Consider the following 19,727-nt stretch of genomic DNA (forward strand, 5'->3'; position numbering starts at 1 on the left):
AGCCACACTAACCCTAATCCGACATGGCAATACCGATTTCAGCGCTACTCCCCTCGTCGGGGAGGAGTACAGATATCGGTATTAAGAGCCCTTTATATTGATATAAAGGGCTTCATTGTGTGGACGGGTGCAGGGTTAACTAGGTTTAAAGCTGCTAAATTCGGTTTAAACGCGTAGTGTAGACCAGGCCTTAAGAAAGTGGCTGTTTGACCTACAAACAACGACAAAGTACAACCTGCAAGAGCAGCCTTTCAACTCAGAAGTCTAATAAAAAGATGTTACTAATAACTGATGAAAGAGTTACAAACAACTCAAAACCATACCCAGTACAAACCAAACGGGAACACAGACAACACCACTTTTCTTCACTGCTCTTCAACCATGATATTCTCCCCATAGAGAGGTCCACCGCTCCTGGGGGTTCAGTGCCACAATAACAGGGTGATGTGTGCAATGGATGGAGGAAGCTGCCATTCCATCTCCCTAGTCCAAAAATCAGTTTAATAGCTAGTCCTGAGATAGAGGAAGTATCAGTTATTAAAGTCATAAGAACTAATTTAACACTGTGATTCCAGCCAATGTTAAAATGATCTAACATTCAGGTTAATATAAACATTTCTAGTCCTCTGCATAGAACGCCTAAATGATGCAAAAATAGCAAGTTTGCTTTAAAAAGTCATAAAAGGGACATCATCCAGAATCTGACACTTGGTGAAATGTAAGTCTAGAACACACAACCAGTTTAGGGATTGTGCCCTGCTTCTTAACAGTCTGCCCTGAGGTTGCCACTTGCAGTCACAAGCTACTCCACATGGCTTGGGTCCTCTAATGGATCAGTAACTGGTTAGCAGCTTGGAAAGAAAGAGTAGGACTAAATAGTCAGTTTTTGCAGTGGAAAGGGCTAAATAAAAGGCTTCTAAAGTATGAGACGAGACAACAGACATTAGGGCTGGTCAGTTAAAACAAGACCGTACAGTACCAGTTCTCAACCAGGTGTCTGCCAAAAGAAACCAGGCTTGACCCACCTCCCCAAGCCACCAAGCCTGCCTACCTGCCTTGAAGTGGGGGGAGAAAGGGCACAACAAAAAATTGCAGCATCAATGCAGAAGAGACAACACTTCCCCTGCCTCACAGCCACTGACTCCCTGAACAAGAATAGCAAAAGTCCAACCACAATTCTACTTTCTTTTCACTACAAGAGATAATGGCCTCACAAAATCAAGGTGGGAGCTGCTCTCCTGCCACCCAAGTGCATGGCAGACAGAGCTGGGCTGGCAAGCCAAGGGTTTTGATTGCTTGAAGGCCCAGAGAGAAGAGAGACAAGTGCTCTTGTATCAGAGAATAGCTTTGATCCATTAACCTCTGGGTTATGGGCCCAGCACACTTCTGCTGTGCCACTCTACTGGCTCTTTACTTCCCCTGCCACCCAGCCACCTCTATGTGGATTAGTGCCTTACGAGCTCACATGCTGGCAGGCAGATGCGCTGGCTGCTAGGCAGCTGCCCTGGTCACAGGATTTTACAGCTTATACAGGGTAAAAGGGATCTTTTTTGGGTTTGGACCCCATTGGGAGCTGGGTAGCTGAGTGCCGGAGACGGGAGCACTTCTTAAACTGTTTACAGTTAAGCCTTCAGCTTGTGGGGGATGAGGTTCAGCCTTGGATCCGTGTCTGCAGCAGGCAAGCGCCTCTGGCTCTATCGGCCCCCACCCTGCCCCTGCTGTATTAGCAGACTAAAACCCGGAGCAAACGCACACGCCTTGCAAAGGAACAGGAGCCGGGATCTCGAACAAATATCAACATTTTATTAAGATGACGTTCAAAGAAAAAAAATGTATACGGTACAGCGTTTAGGCTTAGAAGTTTCTGGTGATCAGGGAACAATGTACAGATTATCCAGGGGGTGTGAAGTTCAGTTTAAGGTCGGGTGGCATAAGGAATACAGAATCTGAAATAGCCCCGACTGGGACTAAAAGGTTAACGTACAGACACTGAGTCAGGAGGGTATGCTGTCCATGTGAGGGCTACGTTCAAGTGTGGAGTATAACGAGCAGATACAACGATGAGGATGGATTGACCTGGGTTTGGTGAGTTTTAACGTTCAGTGTTTTTTAATCTTTGCCACAATCTAGTTTAAGCAGGGTCAGTATGAACTCTCTCCTGCCATCTGTTGGTGATCTGTTGTAAAGGCCTTTTGGGGCTGATGTCATTTGCATAGCTACACCCACCCCAGATTGCATGAAGGGAGTGCTTGTCCAAATGGTCATTTCAGCTGCTGTGGGATCCCCACTCTCTTTGTTATTGGGGCAGGAGTAATCAGGTGTATTTTCCCGTTTATTTTGGATCAAGGACAGAATAACTGTACTTGGCATTTGAGGCCTGAGAGCTTGACCCTCGCCTGTAAAGGACTCACCATTAAGTAGTATGGGTTCCAAACACCAAAGTGTGTGCGTGTGTGTGTGCTGAAATATTGGGTCTGACTAGCTGAGAGCTAATTAACAGCCTGACAGGGATAAGGAAAAATGCTTTATTCTGCAGAAAAAAGAGAGCCTGTACCTTGGTACAAAAGACTGTCTTACACAAATTTTACAAACCTTTTATATACATTTAGACAAAGACCTTTGTGTGTTAATACTTGATTAGTAAGTGTAAAATCTCATGCTCCCATTATCTGGGTAATACTGACTGGTTTGGAGCAGGATTTTTCTGCTTTGAGGCAGAGGAAAAGAGATTGTGCAAAAATTCAGGCTACTGTGTCCATGAGCAGTACTCACTCCCCCACCACCTACTGGCTGCTTGTAATCTATTAAGGTGGGTCAGCCAGCTTTCACAATCCCCCCTTCGGGCCTGGCAAGCCCAGATTGCTAGGCCCGTTATGTAATTTACGATTAAGCTGAAGAGACAGGTACTGAGTTGTCTTACGGACAGCAGAACCTTTGGTTACAGCATTATACAGACATTTTGCGCATTGTATTACTATTCAAACAATACGTAGGAAGAACAGACAGAAAATAATTTATTTAACTATTGTACGGAAAAGGCCAGTAAACCATCACCCAAGGTCTGGGAGAAGGTTCTTAAAATTAAAGGTGTGATTAAGAGATACAACGTGAAAAACAACAGCAGCGTTCTTAATAGCCTGTAAATCCTGTTTAATTAAGCCAGAGTGATTAACATAAAAGCAACATTTTTTCCCGATGTGAGCACAAGCCCCCCCAATTTAGCATTTATGGCATTTAGCACACGTCTATTTTGCATAGCTACTTTTGCTACTTTATTAATTTTTTGTTGCAACTTTTGGAAAGAGTTTATTGAAGCATTAGCTGCTTTTTTAAGCTTTGCAGAAATATTTACAACTGCTTTTTTTAGTTTAGCTACCCCCCACCCAGGAATGAACGCACAGATAAAGGAATGCAATCCTGTCTGCCTAGCAACTAAGGGATTCTCTGCGCGCTTAGTTTTAGTTCTTATGGAGGAGGTAAAAAGCTTGTGAGAATAGCTTTTCAGGTTGAGGATCTGACTAGAATTTAACATGGTGTTAATTTGAACATTAGGCAATACCCGGGCCACACCACACTGACCCTGCCAGCCGGGGGGGAGAGCTTTGTAGGCGCTATGGCCACAATAAAATACAAGCCAGGGGTTTTTAAATAGAGGGTAAGGGTATTACCCGTGACTCAGTGGCGTCGGGTTACTAATATATCCCTCTGCTGGGGGGGTACCTACCATGCGGTCTTGGCACTTCCAGTGAGAGATATTTAAACGTTCTAGGGCATGGATAGCATTTAGGATGTCCCTACAATACATAACAGCAAACAAATTAGCTGTAAAACTTGCAAGCAATACCATGGACTGTGGGCATCCAGACATTTTTTTGAAGGGATGGGTGAGGCAACACAATGCCAGAGTAAACATCCATATAAAATGTATGAGTACTATTTACGGGGCCCAGCGGGAGAAACGAGGGGATCCATTTCCTTTGATAAAGAATGCCTGTTGCCCTTACAGTAAAGGCCCCGTCTAGGAGGCAAGGGAGTTTTTGGGCGTTCTCAGAAGTATTCACAGGGGGAAATGTCCCAGTCTTAATATCAAACCGAAGGGTTTGGTCACAGGCCTCAAGGGGAAGGTAACCTACCTTTTTCCCAATCCCTTTAGTATTTTCCAAACAAAGGGGCAGGTTATACCCAATCCCAAGGATATTAAAAAGAGGGACCACCTTAGCTTCCCAGCAATAATACCAAACTTTAGACACCTTTTCGTATTGGGCATTTCCCTGCCCAGGCCCATTCAGTTTTTCATACTACCTGCAAGGAGACTACTTCAGAGAGATTTGCAGGAATAGCCCACAACCCTATTCCTTTTTCAGAACGAGTTTGGTGGCACAGCCAGCAGTCAGACAGGTGTTCCAATATAGCCAGTGGCTGTAAGGATTTAATTGCTGGGTGGTGGTTGGCATGTATAAAGGGCAAACTGAAAACAAGTAACCATTGTATTATTTCCCAGAAATTGATAGTTAGTAAAGTCTCAGGACTTATTCCGTCAGAACAGGAGCTTCAGTCCCTTGAGAGGCTCAGCCTTTCAGGTATCGTTTGCTTTTGGCTCCTCCGGGTTGCGGTGGGAAGAGCAGGCGGGGCTCCCTCGAGGTCCGGAGTTGTCTGCTTCTGGCCCCAGCCCAGGGGCTAGCTTGACTCGGGTGTGATGAATCCAAGTGTTTCTTTTTTGGTCTTTGGATCCGTCCATGTAAATGCAAAGATATCCCAGCTGTCCCGATCTAGAGGAATACTGAAAAAGGCATTACACGGGTCTATTACTGAATAACAAGCAATACCTGCTGGAATGGCAGTCAGGATTGTATGAGGGTTAGGTATCACATTGTGTCTAGCCTGGACAATTTTATTTACTGCAAGCAAGTCCTGGACAAATCCGTATACCGGTTTTCCCTCTGAATCCAGGCCAGGTTTTCTAATAGGCAAAATGGGGGTGTTAAAAAGAGATTTGGTACGAACAAGCACTCCCAACCACAGGAATGTGTTGATAAGATCCCGGAGGCCCAGCAGAGCTTCTTGGAGGATGGGATACTGCCGGATTCGAGGAATGTCAATGTTTCGCTTCAGGGTAATTCGTACAGGCTCTGTCTGGAGAGTGCCACGGTCTGTTTTGGAAGTGCCTCACAGGGAGGCGTGTACCTCTTGTCTGAGTCGTTCAGGCAGAATCGGGTTCTCGGCAGCCTGGGTTAATGTGGCACATAGCTGGGGGAGCTGATTCTGAGGCAATCGAAGAATGATTTTATCATCTGTAAAGAAAATCTGAGCACGTAATTTACACAGCAAGTCTCTGCCCAAGAGATTAACTGGGCTGTCAGAAGCCAGCAAAAATGCATGGGAGGCTGAGACAGCAGAGATTTCTACAGCAGCCTCCTGCAATACAGGACACTCAAACGTCTTTCCGCCTATACCCATTACCGGAATGCTTTTATCTGTAAGGTTTCCTTCTTTTGGCTTAGCAGTAACAGTGAAAAGGGCAGCTCCAGAGTCCAGAAGACAAGAATAAATGGTTCCTCCCAAAGTGAAGCGGACCTGGGGGTCAGTGGAGGAACAAGCATAAGTGGTAAAGTCATTCGAATAGATAACGTGGACCCCCAGGTCGCCGTCATTCCTCACTATTGATAGCGTTTGTTCTAGCCATCTGGCTGACAGCAGGAAGAATGGTGCCTTCCTAGACCACACAATATTCCATAATATAATTAAGGAAAATATTTCTCAATGAATTCTCAGTAAAAGATCAGAAACAGCCAGTGTCTGCATCATGCTAAGGGCATTGGGATTTTCTTTAAATTTTGCAGACCAACGTAACACACATTTGAACTTCTTCTTTTCACACTGTTGCTCATTCTCAGGGTCTGCTTTGTTTCCAGACAGATCCATTCTCTTTCAGAACAGCCTTGCTCTTCCTGTCTGTTTCACTCATGGACGTGTCGGAGTAAACACTCCCCTTCACTCTATTCTCAGACAAACACTAGTATTAACTGTTTGCTACTGAGGGGTTTAGAAGCATTTATTATGTAAAAGATGACATTTCTGGGGGATTGTTGCCAAGATCCAGCACTTTGTGTTGAAACATCTCCCAGCGTCCTTGGTGAAAATAAGACCAAGGTTTCTTTGCAGTATACAAGAAAAAAGGAGATTTTTACCCCAGCTGGGACTTGAACCCAAAATCTTTAGTTTAAGAGTCCAATGCGTTATCCATTAAGCCACTGATGTGCAACTGAAGGTTAGAAATTCCCTCTCATAAAGCACATTCCTCACATTCACTTGAAAGCCAAATACCCCCTGTCTGCATCCCCTGGCAGCGAGACAACTGGGCAGGTGACTGACAGAGCTGAGCACCACCTTTCTACCAGCCATCTTTAGAGAAGAACCCCACCCTAGAGTCACCCCTTCCTCCTTCAGTACCTCCACGTCTGTGACTCTGAGTAGCAGCAGGATGATTAGGGGGTGAATCTGGGGCTGGAAGTGGGGTACGATCATCCTGTAAGGAGAAACCAGGTGGGACAGACCCAGGGAGAAGTTGTGGGCTGCTGGTCGGTTGTTGGGATCTGAGCTCTAGATCAAAGCTGCACAGTGACCTGACACCCAGGGTTATAAGGCTGACATAGTGACCCCCTTACTGGCCTCGATGAGCCCCAAACCCTTGTTACTAAGGTCATTGAGGAGTCTCTGTCCCTTAATAACTTCTAGGAGCTCCCCAGCAGGCTGCAGGCATCAGCTGCTTCCTGCCTCACAGGTTAGACTCCTGGTGCTGTGCCAGCTGCCCCCTTGCTTGCAGGCCCAGTGTAGGAAGAAGGAGGCCTGGTGCTGGCAGAAGAGGATTTTGATTAATCCACCTCTATGCTATGGGCACAGCACATGGACGCTGTGTCCCTCTCCTGGCTTTACTTCAGCAGCACCTAGCGGCACTGGCTCCAGACTAGAGCCTTGCGAGCTCTGGCACTGGCAGGAAGCGTTGCAGGGTGCTGGGCAGCAGCCCTGGCAAACAGCTGCTGGTAGGTGTCTCTGTGGTATCATGGGTCAGTGAGTTCAGCTGTTAATGGAAAGGAGGTGGGGTTATGCTCCCCCACGGATGCCACTGTTAGGCCTGAATAAAGATATAGCAGACAAAACCAGGTATGCCAACCTGACCAAAGTCAGGCTAACAGAGGTTTTGGGTAATCTCTGAGTGGAAAATGCTGAAAAGCAGCATGTCTCACGAAGCTCTGGGAAAAAGTGAGATAAAAGAGAAGCTGCATTCCTGGCATAGTACCAGATGTGCTGTGTTAGGGCAGCTCCTTCGAAGAACTGATAAGAGCCCTAGCTTCCCAGCCTCCTAGTTTTCACTCCCTAGTTTTGTTCTTTTATTTGTTTTTAACTCCCCTACATTTCTAACTTTAGGCATGCATGTATACTAAAGGTGTCGAGTTTCTAGTTGTTAGAAGAAGGGGGTGGGTTGCTCCAGTGAATAATTTATGATGCATCGGAACTGTCTATATAGGCTTCTACTAAGATGTAGAGGGAAGGCTGGTTCCCTCTGGAGACGAGCTGCTCTCTGTTGATGCGTGCACTTGTCAATAAAGAGCTTTTGATCAGACCTTGCTGGTGTTGCCTGTCTCTCTCGCGGTCAGACAACGAACTTTGCCATCTGGGGTTAGAGTCCCTGACATCTTTGGTGATTTTGCCGGGACCCGTCTGACTTTCTGGCAGGGGATTGGACCCTGAGACAACACAGTGGCAATCCTCTGGTTTAGAAGAGCCTTGCCTGGTGATCTGATCTCTTTTTTGGCAATAAGGCATGTTCTGTGAACCAGCTGAAGCTTGTAGAAATCCAGCAACGTCCACCTACCAGTTGAGTAGAGTCCAGGTTGTCAGGGTTAGAGTCCCAGTCCAGGTTTGCACAGGATCCAAGTTGTCTGGGTTAGAGTCCCAGTCTAGGTGTTTGAGTCCCTGGAGAGGTAAGTGAGTGCTCAATGCAGGGAGGTGGGGGTTAGAGTCCCTTTACCTTGATGTGGGGAAGAGGGGTTAGAGTCCCTTCATTAAAATGGGACAAGTTGGCAGTAAGTGCCTGGGGGACACCCTGTTGTCTCTGATACTTAGAAATTGGAAGGCAATTTCTGGGACCACTGGTTTGGTTAAATCTAAAATGAGAAATATATGTCAAATTCAATGGCATTCTTTCACCTCTCATTTGTCCCCAACTAAAGATTGGCTGGAGTATGGAACCTTTTCCACAGATAGGATGAGCTCCTTAAGGGATATTTTGGTTGATCTTAGGCTGGGACAAATAGATTATTTGATTGTATGGTATAATTATAGACCCACAGAGGGACAAGTGGCTATTGAAGCTGTTTTTATGAAGAACTCCTGTAAAAATTCCTTGCCATCTGCCCCAGAACCTCACTGGGAGGAGGACGATTTTGTTCCTGTTCTCCCCCCTGTCTGGCAAAGTGTAAGGATTCAAGAGCAGGCTAGGGACAGTTCAGGGACAGAGTAGAATAGACAGGGAGCTCACCAAGTTAACCCTGCACCCGTCCACACAAAGAAGCCCTTTATATCAATATAAAGGGCTCTTAATACCGATATCTGTACTCCTCCCCGACAACAGGAGTAGCATTGAAATTGGTATTGCCATGTCGGATTAGGGTTAGTGTGGCCACAATTTGACAGTATTGGCCTCAGGGCAGTATCCCACAGTGCACCCTTGTGACCGCTCTGGAAAGCAATCTGAACTCGGATGCACTGGCCAGGTAAACAGGAAAAGCCCTGCGAACTTTTGAATTTCATTTCCTGTTTGCCCAGCGTGGAGCTCTGATCAGGACGGGCGGCGATGCAGTCCCAAACCCAAAACAAGCTCCAGCATGGACCATCTGGGAGATCCTGGATATGATCGCTGTGTGGAGAGAAAAATCTGTTCTATCAGAGCTCCGTTAGAGAAGACGAAATGACAAAGCATTTGAAAAAATCTCCAGGCTATGATAGACAGAGTCCACAGCTGGGACTCAGCACAGTGCTGCATGACAAGCATAATGGAAAGCCAAAGAATCAAATGGACGCTCATGGAGGGAGGGAGGGGGGACTGAGGACTCCAGCTATTCCACAGTCCCAGCAGTCTTCGAAAAGCAATTGCATTCTTGGAAGAGCTTCCAGTGCCTGAAGGGTCAAACACATTTTCCTGGGTGTTTCAGGGGCCCCTGGAGCTAGGGTTAGGGATCCAACGGGTAGGGCCTCTGGAGGTAGGGTTAGGGGACCTACAGGTTGGGCCCCTGGAGCTAGCGTTTGGGGAACAAATGGGTAGGTCCTCTGGAGCTAGGGTTAGGGGGTCCAACGGGCAGGGCCAATGGAGCTAGGGTTAAGGGCCCCACAGGTAGGGCCCCAGGAGCTAAGGTTAGGTGCCCCAGGGAAAGGGCCCCTGGAGCGAGGGTTAGGGGCCCCATGCGTAGGACTCCTGGAGCTAGGGTAAGATGTCCCACAGGTTGGGCCCATGGAGGTAGGGGTAGGCTCCCCAGGGGTGTGGCCCCTGGAGTTAGGGTTACGGCTCCCAGAGGTGGGGCCCCTGGAGCTGGTGTAAGGGTTTCCAAGGATGGGTTCCCTGGAGCTTGGGTTAAGGGCCTCATGGGTAGGGCCCCTGGAGCTAGGATTAGGGCAACCACGGGCAGGGCCCCTGGAGCTAGGGTTAGGGGCTCCATAGGCAGAGTCCCTGGTGCTAGGGTTAGGGGCCCCATGAGTAGGGCCCCTGGAGCTACGGTTAGGGGCCCCAGGGGTGGGGCCCTTGGAGCTAGGGTTAGGATTCCAAGTGGTGGGGCCCATGGAGCTAGTGTTATGGTTTCCAGGGGTGGGGCCCCTTTATCTAGAGTTAAAGACCCCATGGATAGGGCCCCTGGAGCTAAGGTAAGGGTCCCACGGGCACAGTCCATGGAGCTAGGGTTAGGGTCCACACGGGTAGGGCCACTGGAGCTAGGATTAGAAGCCTCAGGGACGGGACCCCTGAAGCTAGGGTTAGGGGTCCCTGGGGTAGGGCCCCTGGAGCTAGGGTTAGGGGTCCCAGGAGTGGGGCCCCTTGAACTAGGGTTAGGGGCCCAATGGGTAGGACCCCTGAAGGTAGGGTTAGGTGCCCCAGGGGTAAGGTCCCTGGAGCTAGAGTTAGAGTCCCACGGCTAGGGCCTCTGGTGGTATCGTTAGGGGCCGCACTGGTTGGGACCCTGGAGCTAGCGTTAGAGGCCCCATGGTTAGGTCCACTGGAGTTACGATTAGGGGTCCAATGGGCAGGGGCCCTGGAGCTAGGGTTTGGGCTCCCAAGAGTAGGGCCTCTGGTGCTAGGGATAGGGGCCCCACAGATAGGGCCCCTGGAGCTTGGGTTAGGGATCTCATGGGAAGGGCCTCTGGAGCTATGGTTAGGCGCCCCACAGGTAGGACCCCTGGACATAGGGTTAAGGGTCTCATGAGTAGGGACCCAGGAGATAGTGTTAGGGGCCACAGGGGAAGGGTCCCTTGAGCTAGGGATAGAGACCCCATGCCTAGGGCCGCTGGAGCTAGGGTTGGGGCCCCGTGGGTTGGGACCCTGGAGGTAGGGTTAGGGGCCCCAGGGATGTTGCCCCTTGAGTTAGGGTTAGGGTTCCCAGGAGTGGGGCCCTTGGAGCTAGAGTTAGGGATTCCAGGGGTGGGGCCTCTGGAGCTTGGGTTAAGGGCCTTATGGGTAGGGCCCCTGGAGCTAAAGTTAGGGGCCCCAGGGATGGAGCCCCTAGAACTAGGGTTAGGAGTCCCAGTGATGGAGCCCCTGGAGCTAAGTTTAGGGGCCCCAGGGGTAGGGCAGTTGAAACTAGGGTTACGAGTCCCATGGGTGGGGCCCCTGGAATTAGGGTTTTGGGCTCCAGGGGAAGGGCCCCTGAACCTAGGGGTAGGGACCCCGTGGGAAAGGCCCCTGGACCTATGGTTAAGGGCCACATGGTTAGGACCCCTGGAGCAAGGATTATGGGTAACACGGGCATAGCCCCTGGAGACATGGTTAGGGGCCCCATGGGTAAGGCCACTACAGCTAGGGTTAGGGTTCCGAGGGGTGGTGTCCATGGAACGATGGTTAGGGGCCCCATGGGTATTGCCCCTGCAGCTAGATCTAGGGCTCCCAGGGGTAGGGGCCCTGGAGATAGGGTTAGTGGTCCCACAGGTAGGGCTTCAGGAGCTAGAGTTAAGGACCCCATGTGTAGGACCTCTGGAGCCAGGGTTAGGGGCCCTTTGGGTAGGGCCCCTGAAGCTAGGGTTAGGGGCTCCAGGGGTAGCACCCATGGAGTAAGGGTTGGGGCCCCAAGTGTAGGGTCCCTCGAGCAAGGGATATGGACTCCATGCGTAGGGCCCCTGGAATTAGGCTTAGGGGATCCACAAATGGGGCTCTTGGAGCTAGCGTTAGGGGTTCCATGGGTAGGGTCCCTGGAGCTAGGGTTAGGGGCCCGAGAGGTAGGGACCCTGTAGCTATCCTTAGAGGCCCCATGGCTAGGGGCCCTGTACCTAGGGTTAAGGTCCTCAAGGTAAGGGCACCTGGACCTAGAGTTACAGGCCCCAGGGAGGGGGCCCTGGAGCTAGGGTTAGAGGCCCCCCCGGGTAGGGCCCGTGGAGCTAGGGTTAGGGGCCCCACGGGTAGAGCCCATGGAGCTAGGGTTAGAGGCCCAAAGGATGGGGCCTGGGATCTAAGGTTAGGGGTCCCAGGGGTGGAGCCCTTGGATTTGGGTTAGGGGTCCCATGGGTAGGGTCACTAGAGTTAGGGTTACGGGCTCCACAGGTAGGGGCCCTTGGGCTGGGGTTTAATCACCCAATGGTAGGACCCCTGGAGCTAGGGTTAGGGACCTCATGGGTAGGGTCCCTGGAACTAGGATTAGGTGCCCCAGGGGCAGGGCCCTTGGAGCTACAGTTAGGGGTCCCATTGTTTGGGCCCCTGCAGGTAGGGTTAGGGGCCCCACGGGTAAGGAACCTGGAGCTAGAGTTAGGGGCTGCACGGGTAGAGCCCCTGGAGCTAGGGTTAGGGTTCCTAGAGGTTGGGCCTTTGGAGTAAGGGTTAGGGGCCCCACGGGTATAGCCCCTGGAGCTAGGGTTAGGGATGCCATGAGTAGGGACACTAGAGCTAGGATTAGGAGCCCCAATCATATGGCCCCTGAAATAAGGGTTAGGGGCCCCACAGGTAAGCTCCCTGGATCTAGGGTTGGGGTCCCACGCTATGGCACCTGGAGCAAGGGTTAGCGGCCCAGGGATGGGGCCCTTGAAGCTAGGTTGAGGGGTTCAAGGGATGGGGCCCCTGGATCTAGGGTCAGGGGCCCCACGGGTATAGCCCCAGGAGCTAGGGTTAAGGGCCCTAGGGGTAGGGCCCTTGGAGCTGGGTTAGAGGTCCAATGGGTAGGGCCTCTAGAGCTAGGGTTACAGGCCCCACGTGTAGGGCCCCAGGAGACAGGGTTTGGGACTCAGGGATTGGGCCCTTGAGCTAGGGTTAGAGGTCCCAGGAGTGGGGGCCATGGAGCTAGAGTTTGTGGACCGACTGGTAGAGACCCAGGAGGTAGGGTTGCGTGCCCCAGGGGTAGGGCCCCTGGAGCTAGGGTTAGGAGTCCCAGGGGTGAGGCCCCTGGAGATAGGGTTAGAGGCCACACAAGTATAGCCTCCGGAGCTAGAGTTTGGGGCCACACGGGTAGGGCCTCTGCAGCTAGGATTATGGGTCCCACGGGTAGAGCCTCTGGAGCTAGGATTAAGGTTCCCACTGGTAGGGACCCTGGAGCTAGAGTTAGGGCCCCATGAGTAGGGACCCTGGAGCTAGGGTTAGATGCCCCATGGGTAGGACCCCTGGAGCTAGGGTTAGGGACCCCAGGGATGGGGCTCTTGGAGCTAGGGTTAGGGGTCCCAAAGATGGGGACCCTGGAGCTCGGGCTAATGGCCCCAGGGGTAGGACATCTCAAGCTTGGATTAGGGGTCCCAAGGGTAGGTCACCTGAAACTAGGGTTTATTGCCCCACGTGTAGGGCCCCTTTAGAGAGGGTTAGGGCTCCACGTGTAGGGCCCCTGGAGCAATGGTTAGGAGGTCCAAGGGTAGGGCCCCTGGAGTTAGGGAAAAGGGCCCAGGGGTGGGACCCCTGGAACAAGGGTTAGGGGTCTCACTGGTAGGGCTTCTGGAGCAAGTGTTAGGGGAACCACAGGTAGAGCCACTGCAGCTATGGTGATGGGTTGCACAGGTAGGGCCCCAGGAGCTACGGTTAGGGTTCCTGCTGGTAGGGCCTCTGGAGCTAGGGATAGGGGCCCCACGGTTAGGGTCCCTGGAGCTAGGGTTAGGAGACCCACGGGTAGGACCCCTGGTGCTATGGTTAGGGGCCCCACGGGAAGGGCCCCTGGAGTTAGCATTAGAGGCCTCAGGGATGGGGCCCCTGGAACTACGGTTATTGGTCCCAGAGGTGTGGACCCTTGAACTAGGTTTAGGGGACCCATGGGTAGGGACCCTGGAGCTATCATTAGGGGACCCAGGGGTGGGGCTCCTGGTGCTAGGGTTAGTGGTCCCAGATGTGGACCCCTGGAGCAAGAGTTAGGGGCCCCATGGATAGGGCCCCTAGAACTAAGGATATTGGTCCCAGAGGTAGGGCCCCTGGAGCTAGGGATAGGGGTCCAAGGGTTATGGCCCCTGAATCTTGGGTTAGGGGTCCCAAGTGTTAAGCCCCTGGATATATGATTAGGGACTCTACGCATAGGGCATCTGTTGCTAGGGTTAGGGGCCCCACCTGTAGGACCCCTGTAGATAGTGGTAAGGCCACTGGAGCAAGGGTAATAGGCCACATGTGTAGGGTGCCTGGAGCTAGAGTTAGGTTAACCACTTGTAGGGCTCCTGGAGCCAGGATTAGAGTCCCCATGCATGGGGACCCTGGAGCTAGAGTAAGGGGCCCCAGGGATGGGGCCCTTGGAGCTAGGGTTAGGGTCCCCATGGGTTGGGCCCCTGGAGCTAGGGTTAGGGGTCTCAGGGGTAGGGCCCCAAGAGCTAGGGTTAAGGTTCTAAGGGGTAGGGCCTCTGGAGCTAAAGTTAGGAGTCCCAAGGGTAGGGCCCCTGGAGCTAGAGATACCGATCCCAAGAGTAGTGCCCCTGGAGGTACGATTAGACGTCCCAAGGGTAGGGCCCCTGGAGCTAGTGTTAGGGGCCCCAGGGAAAGGGCCCCTGGAGCTAGTGTTAAGGGTCCCACGAGTAATGACAGTGGCTCTAGGATTAGAAGTCCAAGGGGTAGGGCCCGTGGAGCTAGGGTTAGGGGCCCCATGTGTAGGTCCCCTGGAGCCAGGGTTAGTTGCCCCACGGTTAGGGCCCCTACAACTAGTGTTAGCGGCCCCAGGGATGGGGCCAGTGGAGCTAAGGTAAATTGTCCCGGGGGGGATTCTGGAGCTAGGGTTAGGGACCCCACTGGTAGGGTCCCTTGAGCTAGGGTTAGGTATCTCATGCGTAAGGCCTCTTTAGCTACGGATTTGGGTCCCCAGGGATGTGGAATTGGAGCTAGGGTTAGGGATCCCATGGGTAGGGACCCTGGTAGTCGGGTTTGGGGTCCCAGGGGAAAGTCCCTTCAGCTGGGTTAGGGGCCACACGTGTAGGGCCCCTGGTGCCAGGGTTAGGGGCCAGAGGGGTAGGGCCCCTCGAGCTAGGGTTAGGGGCCCCAGGAATGGGGCCCCTGGATCTAGGATTAGGGGACCCAGGGGTGGGGCTCCTGGAGCTAGGGTTAGGGGTCTCAGGGGTAGGGCCCCTCGAGCTAGGTCTATGGGCCCCATGGGTAGGGACCCTGGTTATGGGTTAGGGGTACCAGGGGTAGGGCCCCTGGAGCTAGAGTTAACGGCCCCAGGGTTAGGTCCCATGGAACTAGGGTAAGGGGCCCCAGGGATTCGGCCTCTGTGCTAGGGTTAGCGGTCCCAGGAGTGGGCCCCTAGAGCTAGGGTTAGGGTTCCCACCGGTTTGGCCTCTGGAGCAAGGGTTAGGGTCCACAGGGGTAGGACCCCTGCAACTAGGGTTAGGGGCCCCACGGGTAGAGCCCCTTGAGATACGGTTGGGGTGCCACACGTAGGCAACCTGGCGATAGGATGAGGGTCCCTACGGGTAGGGCCCCTGGAGCTAGGGTTAGAGATTTCAAGAGTAAGGACTCTGGAGCTAGCGTGAGCGGACCCACTGGTACGGGCCCTCCAGCTAGGGTTAAGGGCCCCACGGGTAGGTCCCCTGGAGCTAGAGTTAGAGGCCCCAGGGTTAGGTCCCCTGGAGCTAGGGATGGGGTCCCATGGGTAGGCCCTCTGAAGCTAAGGTTAAAGGCCCTACTCATAGGACCCCAGGAAGAAGGGGTAGGGGCCCCATGGGTATGGCCCCTTGATCTAGGGTTAGAAGGCCCAGGGATGGAGCCCCTGGAGCTAGTGTCAGGGGTCCGACAGGTGGAGACCCCGTAGCTAGGGTTAGGGGCCCCAGGGATAAGTCCCCTGGAGCTAGTGTTAAGGGTCCCACGAGTAATGACAGTGGCTCTAGGATTAGGAGTCCCACGGGTAGGTCCTTTGGAGCTAGGGTTAGGGGCTCCACTCATAGAACCCCAGGAACAAGGGGTAGGGGTCCCAAGGGTATGGCCCCTGGAGCTTCGGTTAGAGGCCCCATGGGTAGGGCCCCTGGAACTAGGGTTAAGGGTCCCACAGTGGAGCCCATGAGCTACGGTTAGGGACCCCACGGGTCGGGGCCCTGGATCTAGGGTTAAGGGCCCCCGGGTTGGGGCCCCTGGTGCTAGGGTTAGGAGTCCCAGAGATGGGGCCCCTGGAGCTAGGTTTAGGTGCCCCACAGGTAAGGCCCATGTCGCTAGGGTTAGGGGCCCCACAGATGGGGACCCTTGAGCTAGGGTTGGGGGTCCCAGGAGTGGGGCCTCTGGAGTTAGGGTTAGGGGACCCACGAGTACTGCCCCTGGAGTTAGAGTTAGGGGCCCCAGTTGAAGGGCTCCTTGAGCTAGGGTTTGGGGACCCACTGGTAGGGCCTCTGGAGCTAGGGTTAGGGGCCCCATGGATAGGGCCCCTGGAGCTAGCATTAGGGACCCAACGAGTAGGGACCCTGGAGCAAGGGTTAGGGGTCCCACATGTAGGGCGCCTGGAGCTGGGGTTAGGGGCCCCAGGAATGGCCCTCCTGGAGCTAGGGTTATGTGTCCCACGGGTAGAGCCCCTGGAGATATGGTTATGGACCCCATGCGTAGGGCCCCTGGAGATAGTGTTAGGGGCCCCAAGTGTAGGGCCGCTGTAACTAGGGTTAGGGGCCCCAGGGATGGGGCCCCTGGAGATAAGGTAAGGGGTCCTGGGGGGGAACCCTGGAGCTAGGGTAAGGGGTCCAGAGGTGGGGCCCCTGGAAATAGAGCTAGAGGCCTTACGGGTTGGGCCACTGGAGTTTGGATTAGGGACACTAGGGTTAGGGCCCCTGGAGCTAGGGTTAGGGGTCCCACGGATAGGGCCTATGGAGCTAGGGATAGGGGCACCACAGGTAGGGCCACGAGAACTAGGGATTTGGGCCCAATGGGTAGGGCCCCTGGAGCAATAATTAGGGGGTCTCATGGGTAGGGCTTCTGGAACTAGATTTAGAGGTCTCATGGTTAGGCCCCCCGCAGCTAGGGTTAGGGGTACCACGGGTGGGGCCCCTGGAGCTAGGGTTACGGGCCCCATGGGTAGGGCTTGTGCACCTAGGGTTAAGAGCCCTAGGGAAGGTTCCCCTGGAGCTAGGGTTATGGGCCCATGGGGTAGGACCCCTGTAGCTATCTTTAGAGGTCCTACGGGTAGAGCCCCTGGTGCTACGGTTAGGGGCCCCATTGGTAGCTCCCGTGGAGCAAGGGATAGGGGCCCCATGGGAAGGGCCCCTGGAATGAGTGTTAATGGTCCAACGGGTAGATACCCTGGAGCTAGGTTTAGGGGCCCAATGAGCAGGACCCCTGGATCTAGGGTTAGGGGACCCATGGGTAGGTCCCCTGGAGATAGGATCTGAGGCCCCAGGGATGGGTACCTTGAGCTATTGTTATCGGTCCTAGGAGTGGAGCCCCTGGTGTGAAGGTTAGAGGCCCAATGGGTAGAGCCCCTGGAACTAGAGTTAGGGCTCCCAGGGGTAGAGCCCCTTCAAATATGCTTAGGGGCCCCACGTGTAGGGTCCCTGGAGCTAGGGATAGGGGACCCATGTGTAGGGCTCCTGTAGCTAGGATTTGGGTCCCATGGGCAGGGACGCTGGAGCAAGAGTTAGAGGCCTCCGTGATGGGGCCCCTGGAGCTAGGGTCAGAGGCCCCACGGTTAGGGCCCCTGGAGCTTGATTTAGAGGCCCCAGGGATGGGGCTGCTGGAGCTAGGGTTAGGGGCCTCAGAGGTAGGGCCCCTGTAGCTAGGGTTAGGGGTCTCAGGGGTGAGGCCCCTGGAGCTAAGGTTAGGGGCTCCACGGGTATGGCCTCTGAAGCTATGGTTAGGGTCACCAGGGGTAGGACACCTGGAGCTAGGGTTAGGTGTCCCACGGGTATGGCCCATGGAGCTAGAGTTAGGGGCCCAAGGGGTAGGGACCATAGAGCTAAGGTTAGGGGTCCCATGGCTAGGGCCTCTGGAGCTAGGGTTAGGGGCCCCACGGGTAGGGACCCTGGAGTTAGGGTTAGCGGCCAAACAGGTAAGTCCACTGGAGCTAGGGTTAGGGGCCCAATGGATATGGCCCCTGGAGCTAGGGTTAGGAGCCCCACCGGTACGATCTCTGGAGCTAGGGTTAGAGGTCCCATGGGTAGGCCCTCTGGAGCTAGGATTATGTGCCCCACTGGTAGGGCTCCTGAAGCTAGGGTTTGGGGTCCACAGTTTGAGCCACTGGAGCTAGAGTTAGGGTGTGATGTTATTGATATAAACTGGGACCATATAGAACATGGGTTGCAACCAAGGTCCTGTAGTAGCGCCAAATCCTATGTAAAGGGGGTCATATAAGGTGTCTAAGACCAAGTTATGAGTTACTGGTTATGATTATGCTGTTTGTATGTCTGTATCATTATATAGTTGAAGTTATAAGTATTGGCTTTATATTGTCTGTATTTCAAATTGGTGCTACAGTTCTGGGAAACATCCCAGACTAATTGGTATTAGCTCTGCTTAGCCTGCTTGATGGCCCATTAAGGACCATCAGCTACACAACTGACACATTGAGAGGAGGCTGATACGCCTTGTAACTCAGCAGGGTGTGCAGGAACTGGCCCATGTGACTGCAAAATCCATTTTGCTGTAATTTTCCACAGTAAGAACAAAGAAGTGTTCTTACACCTGGAAGTGCATATATAAGGCTGATGCCTCATCTCCATCTTGTCTTCAATCCTGCTTCCTACCTCTGGAGGGACTTTGCTACAAACTGAAGCTCTACACAATGGACTGATGACCCATCCCAATGGGGGATGTTCTTCAGAGACTTGATTTGAACCTGCAGTTTACTCCATCACTGCTACAAGCCTGAACTAAGAACTTTGCCATCACTGTATGTAATTGATTCCATTTAACCCATTCTAGCTCTTATCTCTATCTTTTTCCTTTTATGAATAAACCTTTAGATTTTAGATTCTAAAGGACTGTCAACAGCGTGATTTGTGGGTAAGATCTGATGTGTATATTGACCTGAGTCTGGGGCTTGGTCCTTTGGGATCGAGAGAACCATTTTCTTTTACTGTGGTGTTGGTTTTCATAACCATTCATCCCCAGGACGAGTGGCACTGGTGGTTATACGGGGAGACTGGTGTGTCTAAGGAAATTGCTTGTGTGACTTGTGGTTAGCCAGTGGGTTGAAACCGAAGTCCTTTTTGTCTGGCTGGTTTGGTTTGCCTTAGAGGTGGAAATACCCCAGCCTTGGGTTGTGACTGCACTCTTTGAGTAATTGGTCCTAAATTGGCACTCTCAGTTGGGTCCTGCCGGAACCACATTGTCACATAGGGGCCCCAAGAGTAGGGCCCCTGGTGCCAGGGTTAGGGGCCCCAAGGGTAGGGCCTCTGGAGCTATGGTAAGGGGTCCCACCGGTGAGACCCCTGGAGCTAGGGTAAGGGGTCCCAGAGGTGAGGAACCTGGAGATAGAGTTTAAGGCCCTATGGGTTGGGCCCCTGGGGCTAGGGTTAGGGGCACCAGGGGTAGAGCCCTGGAGCTAGGGGTAGGGGTCCCACGGGTAGGGCCTCTGGAGCTAGGGTTAGGGGTCCTACGGGTAGGGCCTCTGGAGATAGGGTTCGTTGCCCCATGGGGAGAGCCCCTGGAGCTACTGTTTGATGCCCTAGCGATGGGGGCCCTGGATCTAGGGTTAGAAGCACCAGGGGTAGGGCCCCTTTAGCTAGGGATTGAGGCTCGAGGGGTAGGGCCCCTGAAGGAAGGGTTAGGGGTCTCACGCGTAAGGCCTCTGAAGCTAGAGTTAGGGCCCCCACGGGAAGGGACTCTGAAGCTAGTGTTAGCATCCCACAGGTAGAGCGTCTGGAGCTAGGGTTAGGGTCCCCATTGGTAGTTTCCCTGGAGGTAAGGATAGGGAGTCCACGGGTAGGGTCCCAGGAACTAGCGTTAGTGGTCCAATGGGTAGAGCCCCTGGAGCTAGGGTTACGCACCTCACGGGCAAGGCCTCTGGAGCTAGAGTAAGGGGCATCAGGTTCACTGCACCTGGAGCTAGGGTAGTGGCCCCAGTGGTAGGTCCCCTGGAGCTAGGTTTAGCGGTCCCACATTTAGGACCTCTGGA

General features: G+C 53.2%; 1 non-coding gene across 1 annotated transcript; it reads right to left on the reverse strand.

Moving 5' to 3' along the window:
* Positions 1 to 398: 398 nt before the first annotated feature.
* Positions 399 to 591, reverse strand: LOC115659276. The gene has a single exon (XR_004002501.1). It is a non-coding gene; the product is annotated as a U2 spliceosomal RNA (small nuclear RNA).
* Positions 592 to 19,727: the final 19,136 nt, after the last annotated feature.

This window comes from Gopherus evgoodei, chromosome 10 (genome assembly GCF_007399415.2).
Source record: "Gopherus evgoodei ecotype Sinaloan lineage chromosome 10, rGopEvg1_v1.p, whole genome shotgun sequence".
NCBI classification, from domain to species: Eukaryota; Metazoa; Chordata; order Testudines; family Testudinidae; genus Gopherus; species Gopherus evgoodei.